Consider the following 20,374-nt stretch of genomic DNA (forward strand, 5'->3'; position numbering starts at 1 on the left):
ACATGGCACTTTCATCAATCAGACGGGGCCCACTGTAATTTCATTACAACGGCAGAAAGAGGAGCCAGTGTGCCGATGCAGCAGACAGACTCCTTGACAGACCGCTGTTTTCCTTTTGCTGTTTGGAGACTTAACCCTCTCTGGGTCTATGGCTGTGACTGGGGATGAGACACTTTCAGTTTATTTGGAGGCAAAAGCTATTCTCCCCACTATCTCAGTAAGGTTATACATTGTTGCAAAGTTAAAATGTCCACCCACAATTCAGTTGTATTGCTCCTACAGCAATGTCTCAGTCTCAATTAAAGTGACACCTGGGTCTCACATTCACACCTTCCACAAAGTCCAGGACAGCTCCCCGACAGCGGCCCCCCATGCTTAGTCAACACTTCACAGGCTCCGGAGATGAGTTTGGCACAGAGTGCTGCCCCAAATGGAATTCCTGTGCGTTCCGGATGTGTTACATTGGGACTATATTGAAATGGCAGCAGAGGAGGTGGAACGAGCCATGAGTGAACAGCGGAACGAGGCTAGTGTAATCTCCAGGTGAGGGAGCGCAAAAAAGTAGAGCAAAAGTGTGATTCCTCCCACCTAGTTTTTCTCTCCACGCTTTCCAAATTCCTCTTTTTTATACTGTTTCCCACTATTTCTCATTCTTTCTCCTCCTTTCTCCCCCCCTCTCTGTCTGTCTCTCTGCATGGGGTCGTTCAGTCGCGGCGGTTCTCACAGCTGGGGATACGGAGCACTCCAGCTGTTTTGACAGATAAGCCGCTGCCTACCCGCCTGGCTTCCTGCCGCTCGTCACTCGAACGGGACTCGCACTGTCACCGTTATTCACCTGGGACGGGCAGGTTTCTACTGGGATGGAGCCCCCATCGCCTAATCCCCTGTCCCAGAGAGTGAGATGGTGAGAGTCCAAATCAACAGAGCAGCTCCTTCTCCTACTACACAGATAGTGACGCTAATGGAAATAATGAACTGAAAATGGAAAACCCTTGTCCACATGGCTGAAGATCCTATGCATCACAGCGATGGTATGTTCGAAGTAGCTTGTGTTGCTAAGATAGTCTTTAAACAATAGGACAGAACTTTCTGAATGATAATAATTCAGTCATTTATTTGGACGTGCTCGTACAAGTGTTGCTGTCAACTGTCAAACCAAACACTTGTGGCCATAACTTTGCCTAAAGTTTGACGCTGAGAAGGGGTGATGCTGAAACGCTGTAGTTCTAAAATTTGGAAAGTTCTGTCCTATTGTTATTTTTTAAATTATTGTTATTTATTATAAAGATTCAGTATCCCATAGACCAGGAAGTAGATTGCAATTTCACGATGTCATAATATGCAATGTTGACATTCAACCCATAAATGAATGATGTGTGTTCCTATGGCAATCACAGGGACATGATATGAGTACTCAAACAGTGTGCGCTCCATTCAGACATTGTCTCTCAGACCCCCTTGTGTATGGAGCCTTTCAGCTCCATTATTACGCTTAATTGATTTGTTATTCCACTAATTATTGCGATATGATATCTCATTGTCACCCATGATGATTTCATCAACTCTGAAAGGTGTGACAGCTGGCAGTACTGAGACGTACAGTCCCGTAGGCGCTCGCAGCCCAACATCCCTGACATACCCTGATGTGAATGGAGAATCAGGGTTAGCAGCTCCATCCAACTGGAAGGTGGTGAGTTTACAGCCGAGGGCAGAGGGCTTAGATTATATTTCTGTACCTGGAGCAGGGAACTGATTGCCTGATGAAAGCCCATGCAAAAGGTCAATAAACAGCGGCCCAGTTATTGTGTGGCAGATTGAGAAGGAAATAGTTTTGCTGTGCTGGGAGGTGTGGTCTGTGTGTGCAGCCTTGTGCCTGGCTCTTTCCGCTGTGGGTTTCTCTTGGCAGCGAGTCTTCCAGCTGACCTGTCCGTGTTAGTCAGTCTGTGGGACTGTGAAATGGCCCACCACGGGGCACACTCGGGGCCCCACAACCTCTCTACCTGTCTCCTTAGCTTGCTCCCTCTCTTGCACTCATGTTTCTCCGTCCCCCTTTCTCTTCACGAGAGGTTTCGTGCTTCCTGTTGGGATCCAGTTTGCCTGGCTTGAATACAGATCACTCGAAAGAGAGAGACCAATTTTTCGCTGGGAACATGGCAAGAATCGGAACAGGCGATCTCAACAGACCATCTTGTTTCCAGTTTTTGGGGCCGAGTCTGCTGTTGAAGTATCAGATACAGTATCAGTTTGTCAAGTTGCTTTTCTCTTTGTATGTGGGTTAGTTTGTGTTAGTACAGATTCTGCTGCAAGTCTCTTCCTCCATGTGCAATACATCCACACAAACGTTTGTGGACAGTATTCTATGTCTATGCCCGTGTGTTTGTATGTTTGATCATTATGAGTGGGTGTGTGTTTGTGCAGTGCTGGCCAGCGGGACTGCAGTATTTTTCCTCTGGTGGAGCGATGGAAAGAGGCTGGTCCTTCTGGCACTCACATCAGTGGGGCCGACATTGGCAGCCCCAAACCCTGAGGACCATTAGCAGACCAGATTACTCCTGTAGCGGGCCTGCCTGGCGGCCCGTGTCCCACTGGTTTCCATGAGTCTCCTTCCAGAACACTGGCTCGTGCCAGGCCACGACATGTCAGTGTGTATGGGCACCCCTTGCCCCCTGGCTGTCACTGCATCCATTCATCCAAACAGCATGTTGACATAGAGTAGTGTGGTCATTATGTGCACCCTCCAATGGTTCAAGAACAGGAGGGCCAGTTTTTTTATTTTTTATTTTTTGAATTGTATTTTCTGAAACATTTCACGAGTAATGGTTTATAGTGGCTGTCAAAAAATAATTTATTATTTTGTTTAAAAAAAATGTAATCTAGATTTTTTTTGGGCTCCCGAGTGGCGCAACGGTCTAAATCACTACATCTCAGTGCTGGAGGCGTTACTACAGACCCTGGTTCGGTTCCAGGCTATATCACAACTGGCTGTGATTGGTCCCATAGGGTGGCGCACAAATGGCCCAGCATCGTCCGGGTTAGGGTTTGGCTGGGGTAGGCTGTCATTGTAAATAAGAATTTGTTCTTAACTGACTTGCCTCGTAAAATAAAATACAACAGCTATTGAAACACGAGGCATCTCCATATCCAAGGCTGGGGAAATGTAATTTCTGAGAAATCTCAGAGCATTTTAGTGTCATCATGTCCTACATTGGAAACATGCTCCTTTTCCAACTGGGATGTGTGACAAATTGTGTTGATTTGATTTTGAGTAAGAATTTCACTGCTCAGCAAGTCCTTTCTTTTTAACTCTTTCTCTACTGGGTGAGAGGTTAGCTTGCCTGCGTTAATTAACCAAGCTCGGTAAAGAAACATTTTGTTATTCTGTCAGCATGTGTTTTTCCTCTTTGTTTGAGCAGCTGCTTTTGTTGAACAGATCTCTATTTTTTTTCAAATATAACTAATGAGTCAGTTATGGGGAGAGAAACATGAGCTAATCCAACCCTGCTGCCAGAACTAGAAGTCTGTCTCTGCTACAGTAACTGTTAAATTAGCAGTGCATTAACCCCAAATGGATGTTTTGAAGGGGTGAAGTGTATGAAGTAGCCTAATGACTTTTTGGGACTGCAGATGAAGTTACACACACCCTTGGGTTTAGTAGAACCTCCCTTTCTAAAAGTTTTTAAACTCAACATAGGTTGAGTAAATATTGAGAAAGTCCATACTAGTTATTCCTGTTTGACCTTTAAAAAAACGTCATGTTTAATTCACAAGGTGAAGGCAGTTAGAAGTAATAATAACTTAAGCAATGAATATACGAAAAGCTAGTCTGAAAAATGCTCTGTCATGCATATGGAGGTTTAAGAGAAGCGGAGTTAGAAAGTAGAGCATTAACCTGAGGTATGAGGACGTGTTGTGTTACCTAGAGGTTGAGAATGCTGAAAGGCTCAACCTGTAAATGTTTATCTGAACCGTAATACCAACACATCACACGCATTTCATTCTACATACATTTAAAGACATTTGGTTAGTCACGGCACACTGCCTACATCACGAGGAAACACAACTTTTCAGTTTGTCTGAATTGAACGTTTTTTGTTTTGGAGTGTGGTTGACACCATGTTGTTACGTGGGCAAGGAGCAGATTGCTCCCCCACAGGAAATGTCATGCTATACTGTGTCTTCTCAAGTAGAGTGATGAACCTAAGAGGGCTTGAAGAAAAACCAGAAAGTCAACCACTTCTTCTAACCAGAAACCAACCTCCATAATTACAAGCCAATGGGCTCTTCCCTTTGATGTATGACTTTAGGGAAGTTGGTTGGATACCGCCCTATAGCGATAATTGTGCGGTGAGCTTACTGGTGAAAACTGGCTGTAGTGAGTCACCCAATTGAGGACGAGATCATTTTTGTTGCTCGGGTTCGATCCACCCAATATAAAGGGCTGTTAAATACTCCGATATAAAACACTCCATCATCCATTGTCATTGTTATTGCCAGGTTTGATGGCTTTGAGATCTGAGGCAAAAGTGCAATTGTTTTTTTCCTCCTCTCGAGGAGCATTTTTACATGATCCCCTTTATAATCATCATCTGCGTGGAAGTAATCAAATCAAATTGAATTTGTCACATGCGACCCGAATACAACAGGTTCACCTTACAGTGAAATGTTTACTAACAAGCCCTTAACCAACAATGCTTTTAAGAAGTTTTAAGAAAAATAAGTGTTAAAAATAGAAAATGAAAGTAACAAATATTTAAACAGCAGCAGGAAAATAACAGTAGCGAGGCTAAATACAGGGGGTACCTGTACAGAGTCCGTGTGCGGGGCCACAGGTTAGTCGAGGTAATTGAGGTAACGTACATGTGGGTAGAGTTAAAGTGACTGTGCATAGATAATAAACAGAGAGTAGCAGCAGCGTAGAAGAGGGGTCTGGGTAGCCCTTTGATTAGCTGTTCAATCTTATGGCTTGGGGGTAGAAGCTGTTAAAAAGGCAATCTACACACGCAGTTATGCAGCCAGGGTATGCATGCTCCATTCCTGGTTTCCAATCAGCGATTGAGGGATTTCAGACAATATGAAATCTCATCTGCCTCCTGGATCCCCATGATTACAAAAGAGCCTGGTGGGGAGGGAATGGCCAAATGGGAGCTTAGAGCACGGTGGTAGAAAGGACAGCGTTGACAAGGCAACTAGAGCTCATTATTCCTCCATCTATGCAGGGGCACGGCGCTCTGTTGATGGGCACCAGAGGAGAGGATGGAAGGATGGATGAGGTTACGCCCACGTCTAAAGGGCATCCAGGATATGACACGTCTGGACTGTAATCCAGGATTACCTGTCCGATTCTGTCATCTGTGTCAACGATCCACGTCAGCAGAGATAACGACACCGGCCAAGACTTTGACTCACTGTGTGAGTGTTTTTCTCTGTGATATGGCTCTGCAACATCTGCATAGCAGCGACAGTTGGTTGTGAGTTGCCCAGCAAGCCCAGACTGCACAGTGTCCAGGTTTCCACGGTGGGTCTGGGAGGATGTGTGGTATTGACACAGGTGAGGAGGCTGCTGTCTGGGTATCTGCTGACAGAGAGACTGAGGGTGTCTGGTTCTGAAGCATGGCAGGGTGTAATAAAGATCTACACTGTAGCTCTGTGTGTGAGAAAGGTCCTCTGAGACTTGTCTCTTGTGGTTTAGAACTACAGGTCATATTACAGTGGAATGGATTACAGAAAAACCCAAGAACACCTCTGACTCTTGTCTTTGTATAATCCACTTCCTCAACGGTGTATCGCTACAGAATAACAACTGCTACTTAAATATCATGTCTTCAGTGATGTCTTTCCACAGTAAGGATCGGTCTGGAGGTGATGTTCCTCCTGCAATGTTTACTGAGGAGCACTCAATGTGTACACACGGATTTGGGAGGGGTGGGGGGGTAGGAATTTGGGAGGTCTCTCCTATCGGGAATTTGCACTATTTTGGTTGAGTACTGAGACAGGCAGTGAAAGCTGAATTTCTCATTTTGTTGGTACATACATCGCTCAGTGAGTTTAAGCAGTTTTAGCTTTCTCCACCAAAGTTGGTTCAACTCAAAAATGTCACTGTGTCAACTTGAGCAACTTGTACTCTTTGAGGGTTGGTAAAGGTACGCTTGATTTTCCCCATTGAGCGATGGATCTAGTGTCTTGACAAAGATTCAGTGAGTCATTCTTGTGAACTTTGAAGAGAGAGCTTTCGTAGATAGAAAGAGCACAGAATACCTGTGGATTTGTTACCAAAATCATTGTCTCCTCCTCAAAATGTTGATGTTTTTAAAATAGGCCTGCTGGTCCTTCAGGTTCAATAATCTAGACCTGTGGGTTGGCTGGGTTTTTTTTCATTTAGTTTTATTACGTAAATGAGCCAATGTTCTATCTCCGTTTTGGATGTGCTATGTTGTAATTTCTCTGTGTGACAGTGCTATAATTATATTTAAGAAGGAAACGAGAGAGCCTAAGCTGGCTATCTTAGACCCTGCATTGCTACTGTTTGTCAGAATCCATGTTTACATTGGCATTTTCCAATGAAGTTGTCAAAATGACAAAGGAAACGAATGCATGCATGGACCCACACAGGCAGGCAGGCAGCCAGGCAAAAACCAACCCTACTGTGTGCATTTCTGCACATACCAACACGCACGCATGCACTGAAATGTGCTTCTTGACTACAGCCATCACTTTAGCATTCATCACCCTCCCCTCTCAGTTTGCAGGTCATGCATTTACACGGCATGTATGGCATCTCTGTGTGTTTGTGTGTTAACGTTTTCGTGTGTGTGTACAGGATGTATGCTTTTCCAATGGAGGATAGTTGGAGGAAAGGGGGGGGGGGTCTCCCCCGTATAATGTGGTCTTTAATAAAGACACAGGTTGCCAGATTGGAAGTGTCAGTGTGTTGCAGCATGCAGTCTCTCAGGGTGATTTATGACTGTGCTGCGAGGCTATTAGATTATGGGCTCCAGCTCTGCTCCATGTGGGTGATAAGAACAGCCTACCGCCATGGGAAAACTCCCTGTTCACGCGCCTCATTTCAGGGGGACATTGCAGTTTTTTTTCACAAGGTGCCATCTGAAGGAAATTGTATCCAAGCACATTTGCCTGTCTTGTGGGTATATCAGCGTTCCCATTTAATGTTTTATCCTTTGTCCTTTCGAGAGTCTTGCTAAGAAAGGGGAAGTAGTGAATTATTATCATCAGCACTCAAAGTATTTTAACATCACTGTCTCATTTTCACCTCTTGGGCTGCTGGCTCCAATAAATGGACCATAATCAAAATAACTGAATCCACTTACATGCGATTCTGTCTAATTTTGACAAACCGTTCTTACCTTAGAAGCAGAACAACAACCAAATCTGCAACTCTGCAGTTTCTCCATTTCACCATGGGCCTGAAAAGGGGCTGTGGGGAGAGAGGGGTTAGGTCGCGAGGACAGAGCGCTGTGGTCAGAGTTTGCGCTGCAGCACGCCGCGGCTAAAAGGCCAGTTGTCAACCGCCGGTGAAAGAAAACAATGGGGCATCGGCTGGAGCGCCTGGGGGGGAAAGGACGAGTCAGGGTCGCTTTCAATTAGCGCAGCGGGCCATCTCTGCAGCTAGCCACAGGGGCCAGGAGGAGGTGGCGGTGAGGGGTGAGGAGAGGAGTGGGTGAAGGGAATAGGGGAGCAGGTGCAGCACAGCGCGAAAGAGAGAGACAGAGCGAGAAAGAGTCGAGCTTGTCCCCGACTGCCCAAGGAATAACGCTTTTGCCTGGGAGGAAGCAAAGGGTATGTGTGTGTGTGTGTGTGTGTGTGTGTGTGTGTGTGTGTGTGTGTGTGTGTGTGTGTGTGTGTGTGTGTGTGTGTGCGCGCGCGCGCTTCGGGAGTGAAATGTAGAGATAGGCTTACTGTTTGAAACCATGACGGAATCCTGACAACACCTCGTTGGGAAGAAAGCGTAATGACATCTCATACTGTAAAAAATCCTGATGAGGGTCTTCTAATGAATTATAAGACTTGAGAGGAGAAGAGCAAGGATCAGAGAAAGGAACTCTTCTGTAAATCCCATTATAGTAGTCTATCACTCTGACATTCTATACTGATGATTTTTGTTTTTCGTTTTTTACTTAACTGACTTGCCTAGTTAAGTAAAGGTTAAGAACAAATTCTTATTTACAATGACGGCCTACCCCAGCCAAACCCAGACGACGCTGAGCCAATTGTGCGCTGCTCTATGGGACCCCCCAATCACGGCCGGATGTGATACAGCCTGGGAAAGGATGAGGCAGTCCGGCTGCACTGTATTCAGGAGTAATGAGTTGCCTTTTTGATTTCTGGATTGGCCAATAAATCGTATTTTCCCTTCAAAATAACCTGATGAGCTTGGAAGTAGGACACTACAGTATGTTGTTTCACACACTGTACACACACTTCTGAGGTTTCTGTGCTCCAGCTGGCAGGATATAACTTGCTTTCATGTGGATGCTCGCATACACGAACCCACAATGATATGTGTCGGATTCATGCATAAGTGGATTTGTTTCTATTGTGGGTATTGGCGTGTTGTAAAAACATACAGTATACACACACACAAACTCCCAGCGTGCACACACACACATGAGTTTTTCCAACCATGATCTATGCCTGACCACCAGTTACCAAGGGCAACACGTAAGGCCGACACATACAAACACATAAGCTCAGCATTGGACGCATTAATATGCACATACATGCAAACATTGCACCGTAGGGCTCTCCAGAGGGTGGTACGGTCAGCCCAACGCATCATCAGGGGAAACTCTGCCTCCCCTCCAGGTTATCTACAGCAACCGGTGTCACAGGAAGGCCAAGAAGATCATCAAGGTCCTTAGCCGCCTAAACCTCGCCCTGTTCACCCCGCTACCATCGAGAACCCAGAGACAGTTAAAGTGCATCAAAGCTGGGACCAAGAGACTGATAAGAAGCTGTTTATCTCCAGGCCATCAGACTGTTAAACAGTCATCACTAGCTGGCCTCCGCCCATTACCATGACCTTATTCTTAGATACTGTCACAAGCCGGCTACCACCCGGTACTCTACCCTGCAACTTAGAGACTGCTGCTGTACATAGTCATTGAACACTGGTCACTTTAATATTGTTTACATATTGTTTAACCCACTTTAAATGTACAGTATATACTGTATTTTAGTCATGGCTCATCCTATATAACTAATTTTCTATTCACATACTGTCCCAACTGTCTATACACACCATTTACATACGTACACTCTCTTGATAGTTTATTAGATACACCCACCTGATTCCAGATAGCAAGTCACATGACCATGGCTTGCTATATAAAGCAGGCAGACAGGCATTGAGGCATTCAGTTACTGTTCGATTAAACGTTAGAATGGTCAAAACTAGTGACCTAAGTGACTATGAGCGTGGTATGATCGTCCTTGCCAGGTGTGCCGGTTTCAGTATCTCAGAATCGGACGGCGCCCTGGGATCTTCACGCACGACAGTGTCTAGGGTTTACAGTAGGCACGCAATCACTGACACTGGACAATTGAGGAGTGGAAAAGCATTGCTTGGTCCGACGAATCCGAGGTCCTGTTGCGTCATGCTGAGTCAGGATTTGCCGTAAGCAGCATGAGTCCATGGGCCCCATCCTTTCTGGTGTCAATGGTACAGGCTGTGTAGTGGGGTGGAGAATGTATTCCTGGCACACATTAGGTCCCTTGATACCAATTGAGTAATGTTCCCATGCCCCGAAATTAAGGTTGTTCTGGAGGCTAAGAGGGGTCCAACCCGGTATTAGTGTGTGTGTGTTTATATTTACGGAATTTAATATATCCACTGCTGTACATATCATTCTTAGTATATACAGTTGAAGTCTGAAGTTTACATACACCTTAGCCAAGTACATTTAAACTCAGTTTTTCACAATTCCTGACATTTAATCCTAGTAATAAATCCCTGTTTTAAGTCAGTTAGGATCACCACTTTTATTTTAAGAATGTTAAATGTCAGAATAATAGTAGAGAATATTTGATTTATTTCAGCACATTCCCAGTGGGTCAGAAGTTTACATACACTAAATTAGTATCTGGTTGCATTGCCTTTATATTTTTTTACTTGGGTCAAACATTTCGGGTAGCCTTCCACAAGCTTCCCACAATAAGTTGGCTGAATTTTGTCCCATTCCTCCCGACAGAGCTGGTGTAACCGAGTCAGGTTTGTAGGCCTCCTTGCTCGCACACGCTTTTTCAGTTCTGTCCACATATATTCTATGGGATTGATGTCAGGGCTTTGTGATGGCCACTTTGTTTTCCTTAAGCTATTTTGCCACAGCATTTTGCCGCAACTTTATGAAGTATGCTTGGGGTCATTGTCCATTTGAAAGACCCATTTGAGACCAAGCTTTAACTTCCTGGCTGTTTCTTGAGATGTTGCTTCAATATAACCACATAATTTTCCCTCCTCATGAAGCCATCTATTTTGTGAAGTGCAGCAGTCCTTCCTGCAGCATGATTCTGCCATGCTTCACAGTTGGGATGGTGTTCTTCGGCTTGCATGCCTCCCCCTTTTTCATCCAAACATAAAGATGATCATTATGGCCAAACGGTTCTATTTTCGTTTCATCAGACCAGAGGACTTTTCTCCAAAAAGTATGATCTTTGTCTCCATGTGCAGTTGCAAACCGTAGTCTGGCTTTTTAATGGCGGTTTTGGAGCAGTGGCTTCTTCCTTGCTGAGTGGCCTTTCAGGTTATGTGGATATAGGACTCATTTTACTGTGGATATAGATACTTTTGTACTGGTTTCCTCCAGCATCTTCACAAGGTCCTTTGCTGCTGTTCTGGGATTGATTTGCACTTTTCGCACCAGAGTACGTTCATCTCTAGGAGACTGAATGCATCTCCTTCCTGAGCGGTATGACAGCTGCACGGTCCCATGGTGTTTATACTTGCACACTATTGTTTATACAGATGAACGTGGGATCTTCAGGCATTTGAAGATTGCTCCCAAGGATGAACTAGACTTTTTGAGGTCTACAATAGTTTTTTCTGAAGTCTTGGCTGATTTCTTTTGATTTTCCCATGATGTCAAGCAAAGAGGCACTGAGTTTCAAGGTAGGCCTTGAAATTCATTCACAGGTACACCTCCAATTGACTCAAATGATGTCAATTAGCCTATCAGAAGCTTCTAAAGCCAGGACATTTCTGAAATTGTCCAATCTGTTTACATAGACTAAGTTGACTGTTCCTTTAAACTTCTGACCCACTAGAATTGTGATACAATGAATTATCAGTAAAATAATCTGTCTGTAAATAATTGTTGGAAAAATTACTTTTATCATGCACAAACTAGATGTCCTAACTGACTTGCCAAAACTATAGTTTGTTAACAAGACATTAGTGGAGTGGTTGAAAAACTATATTTATTGACTCCAGCCTAAGTGTATGAAGTCTTTCGCCTTCAACTGTATTGTGTAAATTAATCAGGTATACACCGAGTATACCAAACATTAAGAACACCTTCCTAATATTGAGTTGCACCCCAACCCTTTTTCCCCCTGAACTGCCTCAATTCATCAGGTCATGAACTCTACAAGGTGTCGATAGCGTTCACCATGTTGACTTCCCACAGTTGTCAAGTTGGCTGGATGTCCTTTGGTAGGTGGACCATTCTTGATACACACAGGAAACTATTGCGTGTGAAAAACCCAGTAGAGTTGCAGTTCTTGACACAAACTGGTGCGCCTGGTACCTACTATCATACCCCATACAAATATTTTGTCTTGCCCATTCACCCTCTGAATGGCACACACAAAATCCAAGTCTCAATTTAACCTATCTCCTCCCCTCCATCTAGACTGATTGAAGTGGATTTAACAAGTTACATCAATGAGGGATCATAGCATTCACCTAGATTCACCTAGTCTGTGTCATTGAAAGAGCAGGTGCTCTTAATCTTTTGTACACTCAGTGTATCTATGTATGGATTACATTTGACGTACTGTTACAGGCTATTTGGGTTGTTAATTGGATTTGGACATTTCGGACATTTCTTATTTGTTTGATTATGTGTGTACTTTTTGACATTTCACTGCATTGTTAGGCACTGGTAAATTAAGCATTTTGTTTCACCTGCTATAACATCTGCTAAACTGTATGCGACCAATAAACTTTGATTTGCACATGTCTGCGGTCAGTGCGATGGATAGGTCAACAATTAGAATCCTATACAGAAAGGCATTGACATGACTGCATGTTTTAGGCTTTTCCAATGTGGTGAATGGTCCCTTCTGGAGAATACAGATCTCAGTGTGCCATGGCTGTAATGAGGTTTATTAACTTTATCTCAAAGGAAGGTTAGAAGATTACAGAAAGTGTTGTCCATCGGAAACAATCATTGCACATTTACCTAATCTACATCTCTGTCTTATCAAAGTGTGTAGCCAGATGTCGATGGCTAAGAAGATACCTCCAAAGGAAATGGGAGGAAAGACCTAGCAAATGAAAGTAACGATATCATCAGGATGGGTGATTTAGTGTACAAGGCGTTGAGTTAATTTCGTTCAGCAGACACATACTGTGCAATAATGGAAAACGCCTCTATTGAGAAGCTGCTTGATCAATTCCTCGTTTCAACCAAGTGCATGTTGCACAAATGTTCCTGTATCTCAAATGACATACCCTCTCAACCCTGGCGTCAACCAAAGAAACTGAACAGGCAAGCCCAGTCTACCCAACCCCCTCACAGTTTACGCTACCCGTTTCAGCATTCGGTATCCCTATCTCTGAATGCCAGCATGTCAAATGCACTTCCCTATCAGTTGCCAGCTAGGTCTCCAGGCTACTACATTCTCCTCCCCTAAAAGACTGCAATTAATCCAATTAGTAATCAATCAGCCATCCGGGCCCCATGTCTCCCCCAAGCTAATGGAGGATATGACAGCCGGGCCCTGCATTATTAATACCTGCATTTCAGGAGCCCAGGGGCCCCGAGGCGCCAGGGGCCATTGATCACCTCTGCAGCAGAGCGAACCAGCGCAATGCCTAGAGGGAGATATCTGGAGGGAAGAATGATCTGAGATATGGAGGGAGGATGTGGAGGAGGGGGGGGGGGGGTTTGCAAAGACTTTTTAAGGAGGACACTGAAGAGGTTTTTTGGAAGACGGGAGGAATTGCACATAAATGGTAGGAGGTGAAGGTTGGAAGTGGTAGAGATAAAGAAAGGAGGCAAGAGGTGAGGAGCCTGCAAGGGAAGGAGGAGGGATTTGAGGGCAGAGATGAACTGGGCATGGGGGGGGGTAGTGCCTTTTTTTTAACCTGGTTTGCATTCGCCCTTTTGCAGGTTTTAATATTATAATTTCTTCCATCCTAGCCACATGTCCTCATCCAGTCAAGGTGTTTTGGTACTTCCCACGTTAACTATACCATACAGGTCAATAGTCTACCAGTCTGTCTATCCTGTCCTTTATCCACCATTCATAGTGACAATAGTGGTAGGTGGATTGTTTGTTAGTTTGCATATTGCAGATCTGGACAATCATACTACATGTAAAATCAATCAAAGCTGCACCAATTTTCAATGTAAGTGGAAAGAACAGTGAAGACATGAGACACGCAGCTCCCTTATTGCTCGTTAGGAACAGTACAAGTATCCTACCTAGATTAACCTACAACACAACATTACAATGAATCATTTCAGTATTGTTTTCAAGTGAGTACAACATTCTACTCTAGGCTGTAAACTGCAGTGAAAATATCATTTGAATAACAGTGCCCTGTGATTTGAATATTTCCTTCCATTTGGATCAGGGGGTCTACTGAACAGTTTATAAGGCATAGAGAGGCACAGTAGCAAGCCAGTCTGGCTGTATTTTAAGTTGTGATACAGAGATGCGCTGTCTGTTGTGGATCATCATTCTCTCAAGTCGTCCTATAAAAATGTGGCCACATATGCTCCCAGCAGGCCCAGTTATTCAGGAAAGCTGAACGTGTGGTCTGCCTCCTCTCCGATGTTCCTTACGCACGTAGAACCAATAAAGCTTTAATATACCCTAAATATTTGTCATTTAACTTTTAAAATGTATTTACCTTGCATGTGTGGCATAAACACAACCATTCACAATTAGGGGACTGGACTATACCAGTATCGCGATACTCGTTAGTATCGTGGCAAGGAGACAAAACACAAAGTGGATTTAACTTCTTTATGAAATCTGCCCTAATGTTGGAAACAAATATCCCACTAGGGGAAAAAAACGGGTGGAATCAACATTGTTTCCACTAGGGATGGGCATGAGTACTCGAATGGACGTCAAAGCTCAATCTTGAACCAGAGATTATTTGGTGGAATGTGCTTTGTGGATGCCCAAAATGGCAAGTGAAATTCTTCACAAAGTTCATGTGCATTTGCGGGGCACAACCAAGAAGAAACCAAGCCAAGCATCACACAGTCCTTCTCCCTAAATTCCCTTTCCCCTCCCTGTCTCATTCGCTCAGTTGTTTTCTGACCGCTCCCTAAACACATGCATGCTGATTGCACACACATGCTCCTGTTAGGATTACAAAAATAAATGCCTATAATAACGGATCTAACTAATGGAATACACAAGCTACATTCCTTGTCAAATGACAAACGTTTTATCACACATTCAAAATGGACTGGTTGATTGAAGTAGGAAAATACACTGAGTGTACCAAACATTTCCATGACGTAGACTGACCAGGTGAAAGCCATGATCCATTTTAGAATTGGTTAGCCTAAACATAGATGGGTTTCACACTGAAAATACACAAACCTGCTCACCAAACAGATGCCAGGGCCATACGTTATCAGCGTGCAGTATTCAATGTGGAATTGTTAATCCATTGAGGAAAATTCCAAAGAACAGTTTGGATATTCTAAATGGAACGTCTGTATATTGAAAGATAGATCTCGGTTTGTAACCCTGAAAAACAATATTTCAACTCGCCGTATCGAGCCCCGTTTCAAATGATCACTCTTTGAGAATAGCTGTTCCAGACCCGAGATGCACATCACTTCGCACTGGCATTATGTTCTATTTTACGCTGTTATTTTACATGTTATTTTTTAACTTATCACTATGAGATGGGTGTCTTGACTGTGATAAGGGCTCAGGAGATAAGGCCTGCTATATTAACAAAGCAAAACTATGCCATTGCCGCCATAGGCTTCTACAAGCAAGCCCCACTGCTGAGGTTACTGCTTTTATGAAGATTGTGTTCCACAATATAACATCATATGAACAGTAATAAAATGTTACATGCCCATCCCTAGTGTCCATACCATTTCAACCAAGAAAATCAATGTGATCAAATAAAATCAATTACGTCACATGATTAGTAAACAACCGTTGTAGACTAACAGTGAAATGCAGGTCATTTTACAACAATGCAGAGTTAAAAGGGATGACGTTGAATCAATGTGGAAAACTGATTGGATTTGCAAAAAGTAATCAATGTAAGGGCATTTTGTCTTATTTTTTTACCTGACTTTTAACCTAAAACCATATTTGTTGTTGAATTCATGTTAACTCAACCAAATGTAAATCAAAACTACATTTTGAACTGACATCTGTGCCCAGTGGGATCATTATGATGTCATCCAGAGTCACGTTTATTTATTTTTCAAGATATAGCACACAATAGTTTACATACAGTAGGTTTTTTTAAGGACCAAAGAGTTTGGGCTGCTTTATGTTTTCATTTTTGCCATGGAAGAAATATTGCGATACTGGTATTGTCACAGACCTAGTCACAATGTTTTAATCTGATTAGACTACTTCAGAAATCTCCTGTAGGTTACCTGTGCACATTCATCCAAAATATAATTCCAGTCTCCAAACTGTGCAGATTGTGGTGTTGAAATCTCAAACCGTGACATTAACGCGGCAAAAGTCGCTATGCTTTGCTTATTGGTTGTGATGTGTTGGCACAGAAACCTGTTGGTTGAAAATTTGTTGCATATATTTTATATGATTATAAATATAGCATCAAAATGTTGAAAATCTGATTTCCACTTAGCTGATCATTATCTGCAGCCAGCTATGATCGTAGTGTAGGTGTAATGAGAATGGCAGGGGGAGTGGCTCGTCCATTGTGGTCGGCGAACCCTTAACCTTCTGGCCCGTAGCCCTGCTTGGCATCGACTGAGTCACAAAAGCATGCTGATGTGACAAAGTCAATATCCACATTAATAAATATTTTTTTACAGTTCAAAGGGAGGTTCATGTGAAAATATTTGTAATTTTTTTTTGGGGGGGGTGACACCAAATTGGACTAGCTGTCCTTAATTAAGGCAGGGGGAAATGGAGGCTCAGTGAGGACAATCCAAGCCAATAAGATTAGTAATTATTGGACAAAATCTGAAGAGTAAAAACGTGATGAATGATTTATATTCTCCATATTTATGTGTGCACCAAAAACAATTCTCTCAACTTCGGTTCCAGGGCATGGTATGGTTTGTTTTAAGAAGAAAAAAAAGTAGAAGTTTTAACTTCGTGAAATCTATACTGCAAGTCAATCCATGTTGGGCTGGGGAAAACAAACAAACAAGCAAGCACAAACAACAAAACGCCCTGCTCATACCTTCTCTTGGTCTCTACTCTGAAAAAGACACATTGTGTGCCAACGAAATCAGCTCACCATAATTTGAGCTATTCTATGTGCCAGAGGCTGCTAAATTAGCTATTCAACAGATGTTGACAGGGCCCCTGATGGTTTAGTGTCACTCCAAAATGGCTGCTCTGTGCCAAATGTGACCACTGTGGTCTTAACTATGTGAAAAGGGAAATCAGTTGTAGAGGGTATTTCTAGTTGAGCACTGACATCAATCCTGTACAGCAAACTTCTGTTTCCCATGATTGCGAACCTATGTCATTTGGCATGTAGACCAACACGCATCCACTTACTGACCCACACCGTGTGAACGAAGGTTCGCATCCCCCTCTTCACCACATAGGTTTAGTCACTGTGGGTCGTTATGCCAAGGAACCCACGCTAGCCTAGTTAATGTGGAGAATGCTGGAGTGGTTCTGGGTTTATAGCCTTATTCATGGGGGCATTAGACCACTGTTGGTAAGGCTGCTGAGTCACTCTGCAGTCTATAGCAGCTGCAGTCAGCTGGGTTAATATCCAGGGGGGTCAGAGACACTGATGTCCTCCATCCGCTGGGCTGTGTGAGTCAGTTCAGTGAGTGGACATACTTTAGTAATCACAGGATGTAAGGGAGAGATCCAGGGTCACGACCTGCAATCCGCAGCCATTTGTGTGCGATCCTGTGCGCATGAATGGATGTGCGGCGGGGGCGTATTTGTGGGCGCAAGACGCATCGACCACATGACATTAGTCAGCGCTGGTTGTTAGCGATGGGCGCAAGAGTCATCGACCACATGCCATTAGTCTGGAAGGGATTGAAGGGAAATTCATCTGTCACGGGTTCCCATCACTGCAAGGGGGTTTCTTTTGGAGAGATGGTAAAACCATGATGATACAGTTAGCTGACATGGCCGGTTATAATTCAATCTCCCAGATGGTTCTGAAGCTCATAAACAAGCTTCAGTGGAATAGCCATTTGTAACACAGAGTTGTTAACAGCAACTTTATATGAAGTACCAGTAGACTGTTAGCGTTACTATGTAACAAACAACCTTAGATGATTGACAGCTCTTTTTTACATTAGTGTCTATATTCAACATCCATTGTAGGCTGTTTGAATAATCTAAACAATTTGAGACTATGGGGAAATGGATAAGTATAGAGATAAGTTCTCACACTATACTGTAGCTCCTCAGCTTCTCTGTCGCCTCACCGCCTCAACCCCTGTGGAGCCCCACGCATCTGGTTCTATTTAGAGCTCATCTGCTTGTGTTATGCTGCTATGTTATGACAGTAAAGCGACTGAGGAGATTCTGCTAAGAGGATGTTTGCCCCCCTCCGTACGTCTTCCTCAGTCATGGGTCAGCGGCCCGTTGCAGTATCCTGCCGAGGCTGTGCGTTGAAAAGGCAGAGGTTATTAGCCTGTGTGTTTGCAGCTCAGCTGTACTCTCCCTCCCGTTGTTTACGTACTGGGCCGTCACTGCTGCAGCGCACCGCTCATGTTGTTCGTCTCTTGTTTTTCTTTTCTCTCACAGGAAGTTTGCTGAGGATTGCAAAACTAATTGTGAAAATATCTGAGGGGGGTTTCAACCCCCTGACCCTCCCCCAACTGCACAACCCCTCCGTACTTATCGGATCGGACCCTCTGAATTCCTCACCTCTGTTGGGAGGAACCAAAGATCGACTGGGCCATTTGACGGTGAAACCAATAACCATCCATCTGTACTGATACAGAAAGTGAGTACTGTCACCATTATTCTTCCCTCTTCATGTCTACATTTCAGACATAGAATCTTGGCTTGGAAACAGGATCCAAAGTAGTCTAACCCATGGGTTTAGATGGAGTATGACGTCAAACATGCTGGCTGTAATAAATGCTGACTCGTATCTAATTGGTGTTCTATAGCTCAAAGGTCACCGAGTGGTGTGCTATGATGCCTGCAGTTGATGTTTCAATGTCCTTCCGGATAACACCAGTAGCGGACTACGTGAGCCCTCACATCATGAAGTGATTGTTGTCCGCAGTGGAAATGAGCCCTTCAGGACTTTCATTTGAAACCTGATCTGTATAGGCCCGGCTTTGATGGACAACCGCCCTCAACACAGCTGCAATTCTGTCTCTGTCACCCTTTTCACTCCCTGTTGCCCATATTTTCAGCCTTTTGACGGGACGAGGGTTCACATTGGACACACCTGCGTTCATACCCCTTGATGTGCATTGGCTTTCTACTGATAGCCCTCTTTTGGCCGGCTATGTATACAAACACCACGGGCCATTGTGTAGCATTGTGCATCAATCAAAGTGAGTACATGCCAGCCACTTCCATTGTTGTCAAATATGTTAGCAGGCAAACAATGCATTAGGGTTTGGTGTGCTGGCCATGTAGACAGGGGATATAGGTGTTGTGCTCCATTGGTCACTGGCAGAGTAGTTGGGTGTCTACAGCTGGCTCTGATATGGTTGGCCATTTTCTGCTTTTCATTATGGCTGCCACAAACGGTCAAATGGGAAGGAACACCAGTCAGTGGGAGCATAGGCATGTAATGTGATCAGACTGGCGGGACTTGTGTGTATATGAGAGGACTGTGTCTCACATTGCTTTCATACCTTGTCACCCACTCATTTCGCAATAAAGCACTGTCCCCGTCCCACTGGCCTCACACACTGGCACAAATGTGTGATATTCTATTCATACCATCCAGGCGTCGCTGCAAAGGTTGTTTCACTGCCTTTTCTAGTGAAAGGTGGTAAGAAATAAGCTCTGATTTGTAGTGTACACTCCTTTAATGCCTTGGTTGGCACCAGTTTATTGCCCTGTCCCAAACCTCACTACTCTATAACAGCTCCTATAAGACATTCGTCCAACCTTTTCCATTGCCACTGGAGGGTCTTCACTGATCTGTCTGATAACTAGAAAACACTCATTTCATCCTCAAAACTGAACCCCCTTTCATCCTTAAGGCTCAGTTCATCTTACCAATCCTACCAAACACTATAAACCCGTAGCTGATATTGATGTTTTTTTCATGAGAAAGTCTTTACCTAATTCGACATAAAGCTAAAGGTGTTTTGTGGTTGTAGAATCAGTATGAAAATCGAAATGTGCACAAAAATTTGCTAGCTAACTAGCGACCTGCTTTCTGGCTGAAATCAAATTGTATTGGTCACATACACATTTAGCAGATGTTATTGCAGGTGTAGGGAAATGCTTGTGTTACTAGCTGCAACAGTGCAGAAATATGTGTAACAATTCACAACAACACACACAAATCTAAAATTAAAGTAATGGAATTAAGAAATATTTAAATATTAGGACGAGCAATGTCAGTAGCATTAAATAGAATACAGCAAATACATATGAGATGAGTCAGGCCGACTCTTTTCTCTGTATACATCAATGATGTCACTCTTGCGGCTGGTGATTCTCTGATCCACCTCTACGCAGAAGACACCATTCTGTATACTTCTGGCCCTTCTTTGGACACTGTGTTAACTAACCTCCAGATGAGCATCAATGCCATACAACTGCTCTTAAATGCAAGTAAAACTAAATGCATGCTCTTCAACCGATTGCTGCCCGCACCTGCCCACCCGCCTAGCATCACTACTCTGGACGGGTCTGACTTAGAATATGTGGACAACTACAAATACCTAGGTGTCTGGTTAGACTGTAAACTCTCCTTCCAGACTCATATTAAGAATCCAAAATGAAATCTAGAATCAGCTTCCCATTTCTCAACAAAGCATCCTTC

The 20,374-nt window shown here is 43.7% G+C and overlaps 1 protein-coding gene across 4 annotated transcripts in view; it reads left to right on the forward strand.

Annotated features, from left to right (window-relative positions):
* Window positions 1-20,374, forward strand: part of LOC123997764 (semaphorin-6D-like) — a 132,333-nt gene that overhangs the window by 46,194 nt on the left and 65,765 nt on the right. For 2 of the 4 annotated variants that reach the window (XM_046302296.1, XM_046302295.1), the window contains exon 3: window positions 18,157-18,358. The exons of 1 other annotated variant lie outside the window; for it this stretch is intronic. The gene's annotated coding sequence lies outside the window, so the exon portion shown is untranslated. Of the gene's footprint in view, window positions 1-708; window positions 1,032-18,156; window positions 18,359-20,374 lie in introns of all 4 variants that reach the window. One more of the 4 variants, XM_046302297.1, reaches the window with a different exon arrangement.

The sequence above is a fragment of the Oncorhynchus gorbuscha genome, linkage group LG15 (genome assembly GCF_021184085.1).
Source record: "Oncorhynchus gorbuscha isolate QuinsamMale2020 ecotype Even-year linkage group LG15, OgorEven_v1.0, whole genome shotgun sequence".
Taxonomy (NCBI): domain Eukaryota; kingdom Metazoa; phylum Chordata; class Actinopteri; order Salmoniformes; family Salmonidae; genus Oncorhynchus; species Oncorhynchus gorbuscha.